The sequence below is a fragment of the Vicugna pacos genome, chromosome 20 (genome assembly GCF_048564905.1).
Source record: "Vicugna pacos chromosome 20, VicPac4, whole genome shotgun sequence".
NCBI lineage: Eukaryota > Metazoa > Chordata > Mammalia > Artiodactyla > Camelidae > Vicugna > Vicugna pacos.
This window is the reverse complement of record NC_133006.1, coordinates 41,137,282-41,154,356: the sequence shown is the minus strand read 5'-3', so window position 1 is coordinate 41,154,356 and position 17,075 is coordinate 41,137,282. Positions and strand designations below refer to the sequence as shown.

The 17,075-nt window shown below is 45.8% G+C and overlaps 1 protein-coding gene and 1 pseudogene across 2 annotated transcripts in view; both read right to left on the bottom strand.

Moving 5' to 3' along the window:
- Positions 1-17,075, bottom strand: part of LYRM4 (LYR motif containing 4) — a 106,909-nt gene that overhangs the window by 29,845 nt on the left and 59,989 nt on the right. The window lies entirely within an intron of this gene.
- LOC102536541 (thiamine pyrophosphokinase 1 pseudogene) lies at positions 10,867-12,129 on the bottom strand (annotated as a pseudogene).

Below are 17,075 nucleotides of genomic sequence, written 5' to 3'. Positions count from 1 at the left end.
GATCTGTTTGCTCACATTTCATGCTAACGGAAAAGCTAATTTTTCTTTAGGGTCATAAGTATGTGTGAGGCCATCTGGTGTCTCCTGCTGTTGCATCCTTTAGATGCTGCATGTTTATATGTCCATGACATCAAACCACCGTGGGCCTAGAACAGCAGTCTTCAAAGGGCATCGTGCTCTAGTGTAACCACACACATTACTGACGTCTCATAAGCACACTGTTGTAGACTGCCAGTGGTAAAGAAATATCTGAATATGTGAACGACACACATATCCTTACTAAAAGTAGAGAGAACCCCCCACCCACAAAGAGGAATCTTCTCATGTTAACAGGCCGTTTGGATTCTCACCTTTCATGAAGTGAATGTTCAAATTTTTTACCCATTTTTAAAAGTCAGTTTAAGTCTTTTCAACAACTGATTTGTAGTTCTTTACATATTCTGCAAGCAAATCTTTTTTCAGGTATTTTGTCCCATTCTGCTGTTTTAGTCTCTTAATGCTGCTTCTGATGCCATAATTTTAATATACCCCAATGTATTTTTTTCTCAATTTATGGTTAACACTTTTTGTGTCCTGTTCAAGAACTCTTTGCCTACTCCAAAGCAATAAAGATGTTTTCTTTTGTTTTCCTCTGTTAAAAACAAAACAGGCCCAAAATGGAGTCACTTATGCGAAGCCGCACGTCACCAGACTGCAACTTAATTGTAGTTTCGGCCTTTCCCAGAGATGGAATCCTAAACCAGCCAGTCAGGAATCACCGACCAGCACTCACTGGGCCGTCTGTCTGACACACCCCTCCGTCCCCTGGAGGGACGTGACCGTGCCTCCTCGTTCCCACTCGCTCCTGCCTGGAAGCCTTTCACTTTGCACAGCTCCTCGGAGCGCCTTTCTATCTGCGACGCTGCTGCCTGATTCGCGAGTTGTTCGATAAAGGCAACGAGACCTTTAACACTTACTCAGTTGCATTTTGTTTTGTAACACCTCTAAACTACCTTTTCCCTTTCTCATTTAAACCTACAGCCCATTTTATGTACGGAATGAGAAAGAGCACAACTTGCTTTCCCCTCCAAACAGCTACTCAAGACAGAACAGCATTTACTGGAAAGGCCGCCCCTTTCCCCGGGCACTGTGGTCACATCTGCGTCACCATCAGGGGACCGTACAGAAGAGGGTCTCCTCCCGGACTCTGCTGCACTTGCACCGACGCCACACGACCTTAATTAAGAGAGCTGCAGGAGAGGTTGTCTATGTGGCAGTGGAAGTAGTCCAGCCATCTTCTTTCTCTTTACGTATGCCTTGTCCTTGGTCTTTTGCATTTCCGTGTGAGTTTTTTCAAATGAACTTCTCAGTTTCTGCAAAGAAACACTGCTAGCAGGACGACTGGGGCTGCGTCACCTCTATACCTGCACCTGGAGAGCACTGACAGTGCTGCGTATTCCGATCTGTAACGTGAAACACCCTTCCCTGGGCAAGTCCACGAGGAAGTGCTCGTCTCCACGAGTCATCAGGGAAATTAAAGCTAAACCCACCATATCCACTAGACTAGTTAAAATGAAAAAACACAAAATACCACGTACTGGGTGGAATGACCACTGGAATATACATTGCTGACTGACGGGGACGCCATGCGGTGCATCCCCTGTGGATGCCTGACAGGATCTCCCGACGCTGAGCGCACGCAGAACCGATGACCCAGCAGTTCCATTCCTAGTGGCCGTTCACTGACAGACAAGTCCCAGAACGTTCATAACAGCGCTATTCAGAACAGCCCCAAACTGCAAACTACCCAAGTGCCCATCAGTGGTAGAAAGAATAAATACATTCTGTGGTGTCTTCACAAATGAAAAAATATGCAGCCCTGAGGGGACCATCGACACCAGAATGCAGTAACACGAACGAGTCTCGAACAATATTGAGCAGGAGCAGCTAGATTGCATTATAGAAAGGATAACAACAGGAAAGCCAGCCCACGTGAGGAGTCAGGATAGCGGTTGTCCTGGGGGGGACACGGGGCCTGCAAGGAAACACGAGGGGCTTCTGAAGTGCTGATAACATTCTCTTCGTTGACTTGGGCTCTGAGTACGCAATGTCTTCCGTACAATGAGCTGTACTCTTATGATACTGCACTGTTCGCACGTATATATACAAATATACAAATTTTAGCAAAAATTATGTCATTTATTTATTTTATCTGGGAGAAGGTAATCAGGGTTTTATTTATCTTTTTAATGGAGGCACTGGGGATTGAAGCCAGGACCTCGTGCATGCTAGGCACGCGCTCTGTCACTGAGCTATACCCTGCCCCCTCGAAAGTTATTTTTAAAGGAATACATAACTGGGCTTTCCATTTAAAAACTGAGTCACTTTCGAATCATTCCCTCTCCCTGTTTGCCCCTCCCCACTCCCAGGGCGTTTATATGACCAATAACCTAAAGGCAGTTCCTTTTTAGCTGAAATCCAGCTCACACGCAGCACTGTGCTAGTTTCAGGTGTGCTGCGCAGTCATTCCGCACTTGTGTGCGCTGTGAAATGATCTCCATGGTCAGTCTAGTAGCCGTCCGTCCCCAAACAAAGTTATTAATAATTATTCAGCATATTCCTTACGCTGTGTATCATATCCCATGGCTTATTTATTTTATAACTGGACGTTTGTACCTCTTAATCCCCTTCACCTGAAAAAAAATACACTAGAACAAAAGAGGGGAAACTGAAACTGTATGCTCCACAGAAGCTTTTAAAATTGGAAAGTTTAAATGAAGTACTTTTGGGCATTTTTAATCTTCCAACCAAGCATATTGAACTCTTTGTAAGCATCTAGTTAGAAGCACTTTACCTTTGTTTTAAATGACAAAATGGAGAAATGAAAGACATGAGATGAGGCATTACCTGTTTCAACAAGTTTGTCTTAACTTCCCACTCAAATCATCCTTATTAGTGCCATCTGATTCGGCAACAGCTTTACCACAGACACAAGTGTATGTCTGTTTATTTTTCAAAGAAATGTAATATCATGAAAATGAACAGCGTCTTTAAGGATCCTTTTAGCTGTCACTTTACAGATTACTTATGTTAACATCTGGTTGTCCTCACTTGTTTCTCTCTAGTTTTGTGTCAATACCAAACTAATCAGTGGATACAAGTACAGAAATCCAGGAGCTTTGTTTTTAGATACGAAATAATAAAATTTCCTAAAAACTTGCAACAAATGCTAGCTTGTTTCCTTCCGGTCTGTTCTATCCAGAAAATACGCTACTGTGATCGAGGCTCACATTTCGACAACCCATTAAAGGAAAATTTAAAATTAAACTGAGAATTATGGGAAAGGCTGAGATTGCCTAACAACAGGAGGAAGCTGAAAGGCTAGAGGGATAATTTTAGTTTTTTTAATTATAAAATTATAATACAATTATAATTCAAGTTTCAATAAAAATAACAACATTCCTCATAGTGGAAGGAAGTGAATTCCCACATGCTAGAGTCTCAGTCAAGTGCTGTGAAAGAGCCACCCGAGGAACATTTTGTCCACCTTTGGTCACACGATAAAAGGCAGAATTTTAAAGGAAAACATCACAACCACCATCGCCACACAGAGGTCTGTGATAGTGCTGAAAACTGTCTGTGGAGAAAACTTTTAAGCCACATTAAATATTTCAAGGTTTCATTTACAAGCACAGAAGTTCCTCCGTCTAATCAAACTGTGATCTAAACAGCATGGGGCTGAGACAGGTCACAGTTTTTTTTTTCTTTTTCTAATATATATATATTTTAATTGAAGTCTAGTCAGTTTACAATGTTGTGTTAATTTCCAGTGTACAGCACAACGCTCCGTCATACGTGAACATAAGTCACAGTTTTTAAAAAAAGCCGTGTCGTGATTTTCTGGCCCAGTTTTTAAGCTGAACTTATCATGCGGTTATCCCTCGTTTTTCCCCAAGGCGTTCTATTGCCTCTGTTGATTTTGGGGCGGGGTAGGAAGCGGGGCAGAGAATGCTATTCCTAAGCCATTTTCTATTTGCCTTCTCTGTTCCAGGGTGTCTACCAGACAGAAGCAGGGAGAAAGCCAAGTTCCTTTACCCAGAAATAACCCCTGGTGGGGCCCCCGCCAGCACCACATCTGAAGCACAGGTAAGGCAAAGTGTTGGCTGAGTTTCATAGCTTATTTTAGGACACAAGGGGAAAGTGATAAATAAGTGTCTTAAAATGAGGGGAAATAGAATATTCATTTTAAAACCTCACTTGGATGAATGAATTATTGAAAACCGGGACCATCTGCATTAGAGTGAACAGAAGTCAGGTTTATTTTGAGAGTGTGATAACGTTGCTCGGATATAATGTGTTATATGCAAGGGAGGCAAAAACAACAACAAAAAGCAGAAACCCACAAAACCCCCAAACTCATCCAAACCAAGCCAAGTCAAAAATGCCTGTAGCTGGACACTGTTGGGGAGGAGGGCAGGGGTCATGCATTTGCAGAGCCTCCTACACACAGGCCCCTCTCTGGTCCTACCTGTGCATAAAAGACCACAGTGCAGTCTGAGGAATGAGTGGACTCGATGGCTGAAAGCAGCCCAGTGTGTAAGTACAAAACTGATTAACCCCCAAACTTCACTCCACTGCGGCATCCTGTCCCCAAATGCTACCCCATTAGAACTTGCCAAGAAGCACCATTTACCCCAGGGAAGTGGTTATTTCAAGATGGTGCCATAAGAAGATATATGATCGTTGGCATTTAAACCTTTGTGTTAATTTAAAGAAATGGTGGTGGTAAAGCCAGAGAAGCCACGGTTTGAGGAATGTAATTTCAGAAATGGTTGATCAAAACAAATTGTTCAGAGTCCATAAACATATGCAGGGACATGTGACTTATTCAAAAGAGATCACAATGATTCCACTTTAAAAAATATAAATCCAAATGCATTTTTAAAAAAGTAGAAATAATGAAGATTGATTTAAAAAAAACCATATAGTGACTCTTTCTTGAATAAAGGCAAGGACGCCTTTGGTGTGTGCGCAAATTATTTTCCATTGCATTCATCCTCTTAAAGCATGTCCCCTCTCACGGCCTTCCAGGAGTCCACCATCATCTGGAAGACGGACTCAGACTCTACTCACTACCCGTGCTGGGGCTTGGGGAGTCTTATTCAGCTGCTGGAGCCCCTGCCTTCCCATCAATTCAAACATTTCTAATATGAAAACCCTTAAGTTTGTCCTTCTAGCGTAAGGGTGATATGAGCACAGATGGGCATAACGAAGGGTCTCATTTCCTCCTCCCTCGCCCTCCGGGCCTCTCCCCACAGGGAACCACTCAGCAGCTCCTTGGGTCAGAGGTGCCAGCACCTGGCCCGGCCGCAGTAACAGAAACAGCCATCCCCTCAGGGGCCCCTCACTCTGCGCTCCTTCGGACGGACCCCTCTAGATTCTGCCCCTCGCTGCCTCTCCCCCGTTCATTCCTGTGACGTTGATACGTACACTGTCGGGTACTGGCTTGTTTCTCTCTCTCAATCAGTCTCACCTCTTCTGACACAGACAGGAGTGCTAGCGTGCTGCTGGCACACAGCGGACCCTGCGAGGCCGCCGCGGGTGGGTGTTCCACGCCTGAGTTCTAAGGACAACTCACCCGCCCTTCTCTGCTGCCTTAGAAGGGGCTTTGGACACACAGATGAGGCCGAGTCAGGTGCTTCTTAATGGCCTCCTCTCCCCTGAGAGGAAGTGCCTGTGCATCTGGGTGATTAGCAGCTGGGCTTTGATCCAGAATCCACTTCTGGGGAAATATGTCGCATTTTATTTTTAGCTATGAATGGGGCTACATTTTTTTCTTTGCTTTTTAACAATAGTTGGCTCTCCTGATAAAACAGACCTGCGGAGAGAAGATAATAGATAATTGTGTCATAGTATTGGGAAGAAACGAAGAAAGAACCTCCTTGTGTCAGAGAGCAAGGCAGCACTCAGAGACTAACAGGGTCCCATGGGAGGGACGAGGACCTGGTGGAAAGGGCTCTCGATGGCAAGTGTGGGACACTGTGAGCATCCACAGGAGCAGTGGTGGCAATGGATTACAACGGTTAGAATAAAAAAGGATAAAACTACAGGGACACCCAGAAGAGTAGGGTAGAAGAGGGAAGGAGGGGGAAAGAGAAAGCGCGTCTTCGTAGGATGCCAGCCAGTCGGAAAATCACCTGGGCAACCACTCACGCGATACTCAGATCAGGCAGGGTCCCACCTGGGAAGGCTAAAGCCCAGACGAAAAGTTGCTACGGAACAGGAAACCACCCCCTGGGCCCCAAACACCCCTTCCTAATTACAAGGAGAAGGGCACATCTCAGCTGGCGATCAGACCGAGCTCCCCAGCAGCGGGATAAGCCCACAGCGTGTGCCTCCCAAAGTGGACGTGGAAGCACACAGCATAGCTCAGTGGTCCTCTTGCCAGAAACAACTCCCTTGAACCCAAGCAAGAGGACAGGGAGACAAGTCCAGATTGCAGGACATGACCTAAGACAACTGGGTTGGCTTCTTCAAAATGGAAATGTCACAGAAGCCAAAAAAGAAAAAAAAAGGCTGGGGAGAGGGCAAGGGGTGATAGGGTCCAGATTGAAGGAGACAAAGAAACTGGGTGGACAGGGGGTGGAGCCTGGACTGGATCCTGGATGGGAGGGGAGGAAGGAGCACGAGGAGGGAGCATGGAGAAACCTGTGTGGGGCTGCATTCACGCCAATGGGTGACATCACTGCATCTCTGATAAATGGCTTGGATGCGATGGTGGCACCGAGCGTACGGAGGAGAATGTGCTCAGTATTAGGAGACAAATTCTGAAAAATGTAGGGGCAAAGCATCACTGTGTGTGCCGCAAACTTTCAAATGGTTCAGGAAAAAATACACAGAGAGCGATAGTAACAGCCACGGGTGGGGGGGGCATGCAAGAGAGCGGGAACGAGCACCGCATGCTGTGACAAGTGGTCAGTCCCAGGGAAGGCGCGGGCGTCTTCACTATGCTCTCTTATCACATTTTCTCGGTATTAAACTTTTTTTTCAGGTAAAAGCCAACAGCACATCCTCTTTATGTGAAACCAAGAGTTTCCATTTGCTCCTCTGGAAAGCCTGATGTTGAAATAGCGCACGGGCCCACAAGGCGGAGCAGCAGAGTCGAACCACCGACGTCGTCGCTTTCAGCCGGAGTCCCACCAGCCGCGGCGCTGACACACACCGGGTCTCACAGCGCTCCGGGAACTGTGGCCAGGGGCTCTGCGCTCGCAGTTCCCGGACTGGCACCCGGCCCCTGCTGTGCGGTACTGTAGCCCTGGGCTGGTTTCCCCATCACAGTGGGAATGAAACAGTATCTGCCTTACAGAAAGGTAATTTCTATAAACAGTTATTTATATTAATTAAAAAACGATGTAAGTAAGGCAGATTATATACAGGCCAGAATATTACCTGGTATACGGCAAACACTCAATAAATGCTACTTTATAATCAACAACAACAGATGTTTCGATTAAAAAAAGTGGCAAAGCAGCTGGCGTGGTCCTCTCAGAACCTGGGATTCACTGGAGAAAGTAGTAGGATGGGTCCTGGTGGGAGAACTACCTGACAGCGGCAAGAGCACCAGCTGGGAGCTCACCGAGACAGCCCTGCGTGCAGACCAGACTCTGCACTCGGCAGGCGGAGCTGCAGGTGTGAAGAAGGGGAGAGATACAGACACCAGGTGGGAAAACCAAACAAGGCTTGGGGACCAATTGAGGAGGAGGAATGTCGCGTGTGACGGTTAATTTTACGTGTCTATTTGATTGCGCAACAGGATGTCCGTATATCTGGTCAAACACTATTCTGGGCGTCTCTGTGAGGGTGTCTTTGGATGACATTAACATTTTTTTTTTAAAGAATTTGTCTTTCCCTGTGGTGAGAACTCTTAGGCTCTACTCCCTTAACAACTGTCCTAAGTGTCCTACGGCAGGGTTAGCTGTGCTGCCATGCTGTACGTTACAGCCCTCGTTCCTGCTTATCTCGGCGCTGGAAGTGTGTACCTTTGGTCCACTTTCCTCCAATTCTCCCTCCCCCGCCTCTGATTTGTCTATCTACGAGTTTGTTTTATAAAGAAGCAGATTCTACACATAAGTGGGAGAGATCATATAGAATTTGTCTCTCTCTGCCTGACTTACTTCACTTAGTTTGATGCCCCCCAAGTCGATCCGTGTTGTTGCAGATGGCATTATTCCCTCATTTTTTATGGCTAAATTATGTATTCATCCACCCCACATTTTCTTTACCCAGTCAAGTGTCAACGGACACTTAGGTTGTTTCCGGGTCTTGGCTGTTGTAAATAATGGTGCTATGAACATGGGGGTGCAGCTCTCTTTCCGAGTTAGTGTTTTTGTTTCCTTTGGATATATTCCCAGAAGTGAAACTGCTGGATCATATGGTAGTTCTATTTTTAATTTTTTGAAGATTGTTAATTTTAATTTTTGAGTAAGATTGGTTTTCCTACTTTTGTGAAAAATGCCACTGGAATCTTGATAGGGATCACACTGACTCTACAGATGGCTTTCGGTAGTACTGACACTTTTAACAATGTTAATTCTTCTAGTCCATGAACATGAGATACCTTTCCACTTATTTCTGCCTTCTTTGATTTCTTTTATCTGTCTTGTAGTTTTCAGAGTAGAGATCTTTCACCTCCTTGGTTAATTTTATTCCTAAGTATTTTATAATTTTTTTGATGCTATTACAAATGGGATCATTTTAATTTTTTTCAGATAACTTGTTGGTGGTGGTTAGAAATGCTACTTACTGAGTTTTACATGTTGATTTTGCATCCTGCAACTTTGCTGAATTCACTGATCAGTTCTAACAGTTCTTTGGTGGAGTCCACAGGATGTTCCATATATAAAATCTGGAGATTTTATTTCTTACTTTCCAATTGTGATGCCTTTTGTTCTTTTTCTTGTCTGATTGCAGTGGCAAAGACTTCCACCACTATGTTGAATAGAAGTGCTGAGAGTGGCCATCCTTGTCTTGCTTCTGATTGTAGAGGAGAAACTTTCAAACTTTCACCACTGAGTATGATGTTAGCTGTAAGCTTATCATATACGGCTTTTATTATGTTGAAGTATGTTCATTCTATACCTAATTTGTTAAAATTTTATCATGAACAGATGCAGAATTTTGTCAAGTGCTTTTTCTGCATCTTTTGAAATGATCACATGATTTTGTCTTTCATTCTATTAATGTCATGTACCACACTGACTGACTTCCGTACGTGAAGCCATCCTCGCATCTCAGGTATAAATCCTACTTGACCGTGGTGAAGGAGCCTTTAACATGCTGCTGAATTCAGTGTGCTAGTATTCTACTGAGAATTCCTGCCTTTATATTCGTCAGGGATATGGGTCTGTAGTTTTCTTTTCCCTTTTTATAATATCCTCACCTGGCTTCAGTATCAGGGTGATACTGGTCTTGTAAAATGAGTTTGCAAGTGTTCTGTCTTCTTCAATTTTGGGGAAGAGTTTGAGGACTGGTGTTAATTCTTCTTTAAATGTTTGGTAAAATTCACCAGAAAAGCCATCTGTCCTGAGCTTTTCTTCGTTGGGAGGTTTTTTTTTTTTTGATAACTGTATTTATTTGACATCTGGATTCAATCTCACATATATTTACATAAGTAATTAAAATTTATCTCTAATGATTAATTGTTCACAGCTGAATGGAAGTTACGCTGACTGCACTTTCATTCTTCACTTAGAACACTACGCTCACTCTGCTGCAGTGACAGAAAGAAGAAAGCTACGGGTCCTTCCCCTGCAGCTACCTGGGGATCTGTGCACAGAGCGAGCGTTGGGCAGGCTCTCCTGATGTCGTCATTTGCATGGCAACATTTGGCTTGGTAAACAGAAAGAAAAGGCTGAGAACACAGAAGAAGTCTTCATCATAGAAGGAATGTGACTACACTGCAGTGCCCTGGGGGTTTAAGCTGCCGAGTCAAGTAACTTTGTGTGTCGCCTGCCTGCTAACTGCCAAGTGTCAGTGTCTAGGATTGGAGTGTGAGGGCCAACCTCAGGCACTGCTGGTCCAGCCTCTTCCATCTGCAGCGAAGGTCCAGGTTGTAACTATAATGAGGGCAATTTTGATCCGCCACCCGACTGAAGCCTGGCACGCTCACTTCAGGAGTTGAGTCTGGGGTGAGTATGTCAGCAGGGCTTCACGAATTGTCGTTTATTTTTCATGTTACTTCTCTTTTCACCTACAGCTTACACAACTACCTGTTTTCAAATTTAATAATTAGGTCAATGACTCTTGATTTATTTTTAAGAGATTATACCAAAGATAACATAAGGCCAGAGTGAAATGGTGCGCTTCTAACAAGTCAATCTGGAAGGAACTTTTTTCCCATATTATATAGAGAAATCTACTATTAATAGACACTTGGAAGTAGGCTTTGGTGTTAAGCATTTAAAAATGGGCAGAAGAAGGTTAATGTGCTGGTCACCAAGGAGCTTCAACAGCTTCCTCAGCTTCAAAATTAAAAACAATTTTCTAGGATAAATGGAAGGATTAATACCATAAGAATAATCCATGCTGGATATTTCACATTAGCTTTCCAACTGAACACAATGGAGCTTATTTACTTTCTTAAAAATAATGATTCCCCATTTCCCCCTACCCCCACTGTAAAACTGAGATCTGTCATTTATAATGTTACCTGGATTTCCTAAACATTAACATTTTTAAAACCAGGGGCTTTCCATGGAGAGGCTTAGACTCCTGTAAACTAAGGCGAACCGTTCTTACTGAGCAGTAAGTCATGGCTAACGAGGCAGAGGCCCAGCTGCGACTGCTGGCTGATGGGCCAGTTCTGATGAGACAACAGTCTGTTTACAGTCACACCGCCAGATCCACCGCAGGTATTGGAAGTACTGACCCGTGCTCCAAAACCTGATTTGTAAGGTTCCACTTGAGGCCGGCTGTATCCTGATTGCAAGGCTGTCCAACAGAAATACTGTCACACCAATCACCTTCCCTTCCAGTGTCTACATGAAATTTGTGCTTTCCTGGTTGGAGCAGGTAGACGAGAGATTCCTGCTGGATCATAATAACTGGCAAAGGAATGATGTGAGTTGTTTGGGACAAAGTGCTCGCAGATGCCACAATCTGCTCTAACGCCTAGCAAGTCCTCCCCTGCCACAATCACAGCTGCCTGTAGGTCTTCTGTCTTCTTTGGGAGCACGTCAGGGAACCTGCTAAAGTCAGTACGTCTTGATCTGCAGCTGAAATAAGCTCGCATTCCTTTACAGTGCAGTATTCTCTACCTTCAGGCCTAACAGAATCAAAGCCTCCAATTACGAGTTCAAGGAAAAAGCTTTCCGTCTCTCCTCAGCGACATCATATAAGCAGTTGGTACCTCTGTCAGCACAGGCTCTTAAAAGAGCTTTACTCCACAGATGAAAACATTTGTCCAGAGGCCGACTCAGAGTCACAAGGCGGCACTGCAAACTCCCAGTGCGAAGCAGAGGTTCCAGCGGCATCAAGGCCCAATCCAGGTGGGCTTACTGGTCTACACTGAAGGGCGGCGCCACCAGCCAGTGAAGCACAGGCTGGGGGAGCAAGGGCAATGGCCCTAACAGGGTCTAACCTTGACTATGTATTTAACACGACCAGTGAGTTTTGCACTGCCCGCTTATGTTTTTATGATGTTGACTAGTGTCCATCTATTTCCAAAGAACTCCCTTCAGTATTTCTTGTGAGGCAGGTCTAGTGATGGTGAATCCCCTTAGATTTCTTTGTTTGGGAAGGTCTCTAACCCTCCATTTCTGGAGGACAGCTTCACTGGGTAAAGTATTCTCAGCTGATCCTTTTTTTTTCTTTCAGTATTTTGAGTATGTCACCCATTCTCTTCTAGCCTTAAGTTTCTGTTGAGAAATCCACCGACAGTCGTAGGGGGTCCCCATGTATATAACTTCTCTTTTGTCCTCTTCCTGCCTTAAAGTTCTTTCTGTCTTTGCTTTTTGACAATTTAATTGTAACGTGTCTCCGAGTAGCCCCACTTGGGTGAGACTTACTTGGGGTCCTTTGGTCTGCCTGGATCTGGATGTCTGTTTCCACCCCCAGGTTTGAGAAGTTTTTAGCTATGATTGCTTTAAACATACTTTCTGTCCTTTTCTTTTTCTCTTCTCTTCCTAGAATTCTCATAATGTGAATATTGTTTCTCTTCACCATGTCCCATAAGTCCTGTAGGCTTTCTTTACTCTTTTCTGATCTTTTTACTTTTTACTCCTCTGGCTGGATAATTTCTGTTACCTTATCCTCCAGGTCATTGATTCTGCATGATCAAGTCTGGTTCTGAAGCACTCTGTTAAATTCTTCAGTTATGATATTTTTCAGCTCTAGGATTTGTGTGTGTGTGTGTGTGTGTATGTGTGTGTTTTAGATGTTCTGTTTCTTTATGAAAATTTTCCTTTTGTTTATATATTGTTTTCCCAATTGTGTTTAGTTGTCTGTGTGTTCCTGTAGTTTACTAACTTGATTTAAGAGAATCACCCTGAGTTCTCTGTCTGGCAGTTCAGCGGAGGCCACAGGTCTTGCCCTGTGGACAGGGCGCGCCGTGGGCTGCGCCCTGTTTCCAGGCCGCTGTGAAAGCGGCACTTGTCAGACGGGCTGTGCGGTTTCCCCTGCACCCTGGCCAGGCTCCCCGGGTGGGAGGGTGGGAGCCTGTATTCCGCAATGAGTGGGGCTACAGACCAGTTGTCCAGCCTCGGCACAGTGGGAAAAGCAGCTCCAAGGCCACTGAGGTGCTTTGATTGCGGTCTTGACTCAAGCCGAGCAGGATTATCCATGTAATAATAAAAGGAATACTTCCCATGAACCAACCTCCCAATGCCAACAAACCCCTAATCATTCATCAACACCACACCCTTCTCTAGCTCCTACCCTCTCTCCTTGTCCAGCAAAACACTCAAATGCTGCTTCTCCCCTGCCCCATCCCCTGTGCTTTTATCAAACGTGGCCAATTTATACAGCATGTTTACATTATTTAATAATGATAATTTTTAGATTAAAGGGATAAGAGTTATGAACGGGGGGAAACCTACGCAGAAGTGCCCCGCTTCTAGTCCAGGACGCATAAATCACCACTCCACTGGAACAGAGTCCACAAGTCTACCTGCAAGGCCCACCCAGCCGTGCAGGGATGCTGTCAGCACCGCTGTGTGCCTTTGTTGCGTGCTGCAGAAAAAGCACTCCTGGTCCACACACCATGAGCTCAGCTGCATGAAGGAGCCCTTGCCCACTCCCCAGAGGGGCTCTGGAGACCCACCAACTACGTGGTTACAGGCCTACCTGGAAGCCATAGGCTGGCAGCTGAGATAAAAGGAGACAAGTGAGAATGTGTGCTGCAAACCCAGGCCCTCCCTCATGCCGGGAGAGCACGCTGGAGCTCGGGCTGCTCCCGCGCCGAAGAGCTGGGTCTGGAGGGCGGCTGATAGCAGGAAGCCTGGGCAAAGGGAGGCCAAGGGGGGAGCGTCTGCAGACACTCTGAGCGAGAGGAGGCCCGCGACTCTCAGGAACAATGATTCCAGCTCCATAAACACCTCCGTTCCTTTGACTTAGATGCTGGACTTGTTCCTCTGCCCCATCCTGTTCTGCAATGGGAGACTCCCTAAGGGGAGCATCATCCCGCAGACACTGATCATCTCGTGACGCTGACACCCTGGACCTGCAGGGCTGCAGGTTCCGCTCTGCGGAGTGGGGACCGCACCATGGCTGTACCTGGCCTAAAGAGCTCCCTGCCGCCTTACAGATATGCTGTATGTGACTCAGACATGACACAGACCCAAAATCATTCTCACGCTCACAAGGTCAAATGCTGACGTTTGTGTTCATCTTAAAGGACGTGTTTAAGCATTGGGAGGTTCAAATTATCCATTCATAGTTCACACATTGGTTAGTTATCTCTGGCTTTCAAAATGGGCTTTTGATGATTTTCAGAAATAAAAATTCGACCTGTTCCCTGTCTCCACAGAATATATCACTGAAACAACCTGGTGTGTCTCAGTGCCCTTCAGGGCCAGCCCCGGGACGTTCCGCTCCTTGGTGTGAGCAGACGAAACAATCAGCTCCCCGAGGATGTGGAGCCGAGCCGCACAGCAGCTCCTTTACTGCCGATAAATCTGTTTTCTAATTACATAGGAAGACATGTTTGTCTCTGGCCCTGATGACATTAAAAATACCAGAAGCATCATTGCTTTAATGTGCATTACAGAAACATGACGCCCCAAGTGAATCTGATCCATTAATAACATCTCTCTAACTACTGTCTAATGATTTTTGCAGACATGTCAGAGAATATTTTATGGCTGTTTTCAACCATCTGTTCCTTCTTTCAACATGAATTTGCCAGAGATGTAATGAAATTTCTCGTGCTGTGTGCCATCACACGTTTTTTAATACCGACACAGCAATTAGACATATCAACACTGTCACACGCTTTACACGGAGCGATGCTCTGGGCGCTGCTCAAGGAACTGGAACCTTCTGTCTGCAAGACCCTCCCTGCACTGACCCAAGGCTCTAACCTGGCGGCAGCACATTCAGGAAGGTACCCAAAATGTATACGGCTGAAGCATCGTGCGTCTGAACCAGTCACAGAGCAGGGAGTAGCTGCATCACAGGAGCTGCACTTCACAGTTACATATGATGTTTAAAACTGCTGTCCTTCCCTTCAGTCATATGTCATGTCATATTTTAAGCGTTTTTCATTTATAAATTACTCTTTACTGAGTGCCTGTTATGGTCTAGTCACCCTCTACGGCCAATTTTTCTGAGTGGAGGGCACATGTTGAAATATGTACACAAAAGAGAAGTTCATTTGGGAGAGTTGTATCTTTAAGCAAAGAACCAGCTTTTAAGGCACAGTGACCTGCTTCCAGAGTGCGTTCCACACCAAGTTGTCTGGGGCGGGCGGGCAGGTTCCTGGCAGGCCAGCTGCTGTGAGGTAAGGGGTCCCGGGAGGGGACACTAGCAGCTGTAGACTGACGGCTCTACTCCGAGGTCGGGGTCAGGGGGGTCAAGGAGGAAGGTTCTGGTGGCCCTGTCCAGGGCCCTGTGACTCAGGACGCAACCTGCAGGAAGGGCCTCCTCTGCCGCTCTCTACTGTCAGACCTGATGTTTTCCACCGCAGATTCTCTGGAAATTTTCCTGATTTCTCTCTTTTATTTTTCTTTAATAAAAGATAGGGTAAAGGAGGAATAAAATCTCCCAAAAGCAGTGGCCTGCGTTTAGACCTCACTATGCGTTTTTACGTTGATCCATGAAACGAAACAACAAAAGCTCTACAGAGCATTGAAAAAATCATTAGAATTTCACCACCCAGAGAAAACAGCCAGTCTCACTCTGTCTGAGGCATGAGCCGTGGTGCTAAGGCCAGTGTCACCTCTGAAATCAACTGTGGTTAAAACGAGGTGTATATCCGTCCCCCCCCACTCCTGGCTCCCCCAGAGGCGATAATGAATAGAACTCGAGGGACGGACACCGCGCTGGGAAGTCTGCACCAAGACCTAAGCTACAAGAAAGAAAATGAAGCTTATGCAGTGCGCTCCATCCCACCTGGGGTCACGAGGGCATTTCTTCTCAGTGGGAGGGAGTCATTTATAAACTCAATGATTAGTTCGAGGAGGGCAGGAAGAAAAATAAAGCTTAGATTCCTTAAGTCTTTTCTTGGTCTTTCTGTTTTCCTATACTTTTTTTGTCTTTATAGTTATAATTGGTAATTTTAAGTCCCAAATACTAAATTGAGGTACATATATGTTTTTCCTCCCTCTCTATTTCAAACAGACATGTGCTTAGGACAAGATTAAATTTTAATAAACATTGAGAAGAGTTGAGAACATAAAATATAAGCCAGTCCTTCTTCACTTTTATCCGGCTAATCATTAAAGGTCTGCTCCTTGGCCAGTGGGCTTTTTATCCGTCACCCACATAATTAACGCACTAAGATGCCACCACTTCCTGCTGACTGTAGAGGGAGGAAGGATGCCTTCACTTACTGAGAAGAACCTCGATTCTCAGCTAGAGTCTTGCAACTATTATTTGAAGTATGCAGTATTTGAAGGAGGGGCATTCCAGATCCCAGTGTGGAGACTTCTGTGCGTAAATGTGAATGTGCAGTCTTCACTGTTGCCTTGTTCAATGGCTTTTGGGCCTTTACGAGAGGGGTCCGGAGCCAGCGCACAGACGGCAGCGTGAGCCCAGACCCCAGGAGGATCGAGAGGTCGAAAACGAGGTGCAGCCAGCAAGTGTGTTTGGCTGGCTCACAGCAAGTGCTTAATAAAACAACGCGGGCCAATGCTTGAAAACCCATTTTCACATTAAAATGGGAAGATCTGAAAATACAAAGACTTCACTCCCACCCTCAGTGGGAACTAACCGCTGTGCCTTAGATGCGCAAGCTTTCAGTCAAGCTGCGGCCACCCGCGTGTTCACATACGCCTGGTCCCCCTCTCCCTCCTGCCTGACCCGGTGATCTGAGAGGAAATGAGATGTAGGTGGAGCCCCAGGGCCCTTGCTTCTTGGACTGGATGGCGGGGAACACAGTGAGAGAACCTAATTAGAGTACAGTAAGAGAATTGTAATAGGATTCTTCTGAAAATTCCAGGACAAACGGCTGTCGCAATACTAAGGTGAAGCGGCCTGTGGCTGTTTTAGAATACGGTCACCAATTCTGAGCCACCCTCTACTGAGAACCGGGGGGTTCTGGGATCCCACCCCTCGAATCTGAACTTGTGACTCCTCTGACCAACGGAATCTGGTGGCAGTGATGCCACGTGACTTTCAAGGCGAGGTCCTGAGAGGCTGCGCTGCTGTGTCCCATGCTCTGCAGCTCTGAGAGCAGCCTGTGAAGATGAGGCTGTGACGGTATCGGGGAGCCCCGGCCAAGTGAAGAGGCCACATGCAGACATTCCGTCCAACGGTCGTGGCTGGTCCCCGCCCAGGCACCAGACCTGCTGGGAGGAAGCCTCCGGGTGACTCTAACTCCAGCCAATGGCATCACCCCCCGCAGCTGTCTTCCCAGTCAAGACTGACACCACGGATCAGAC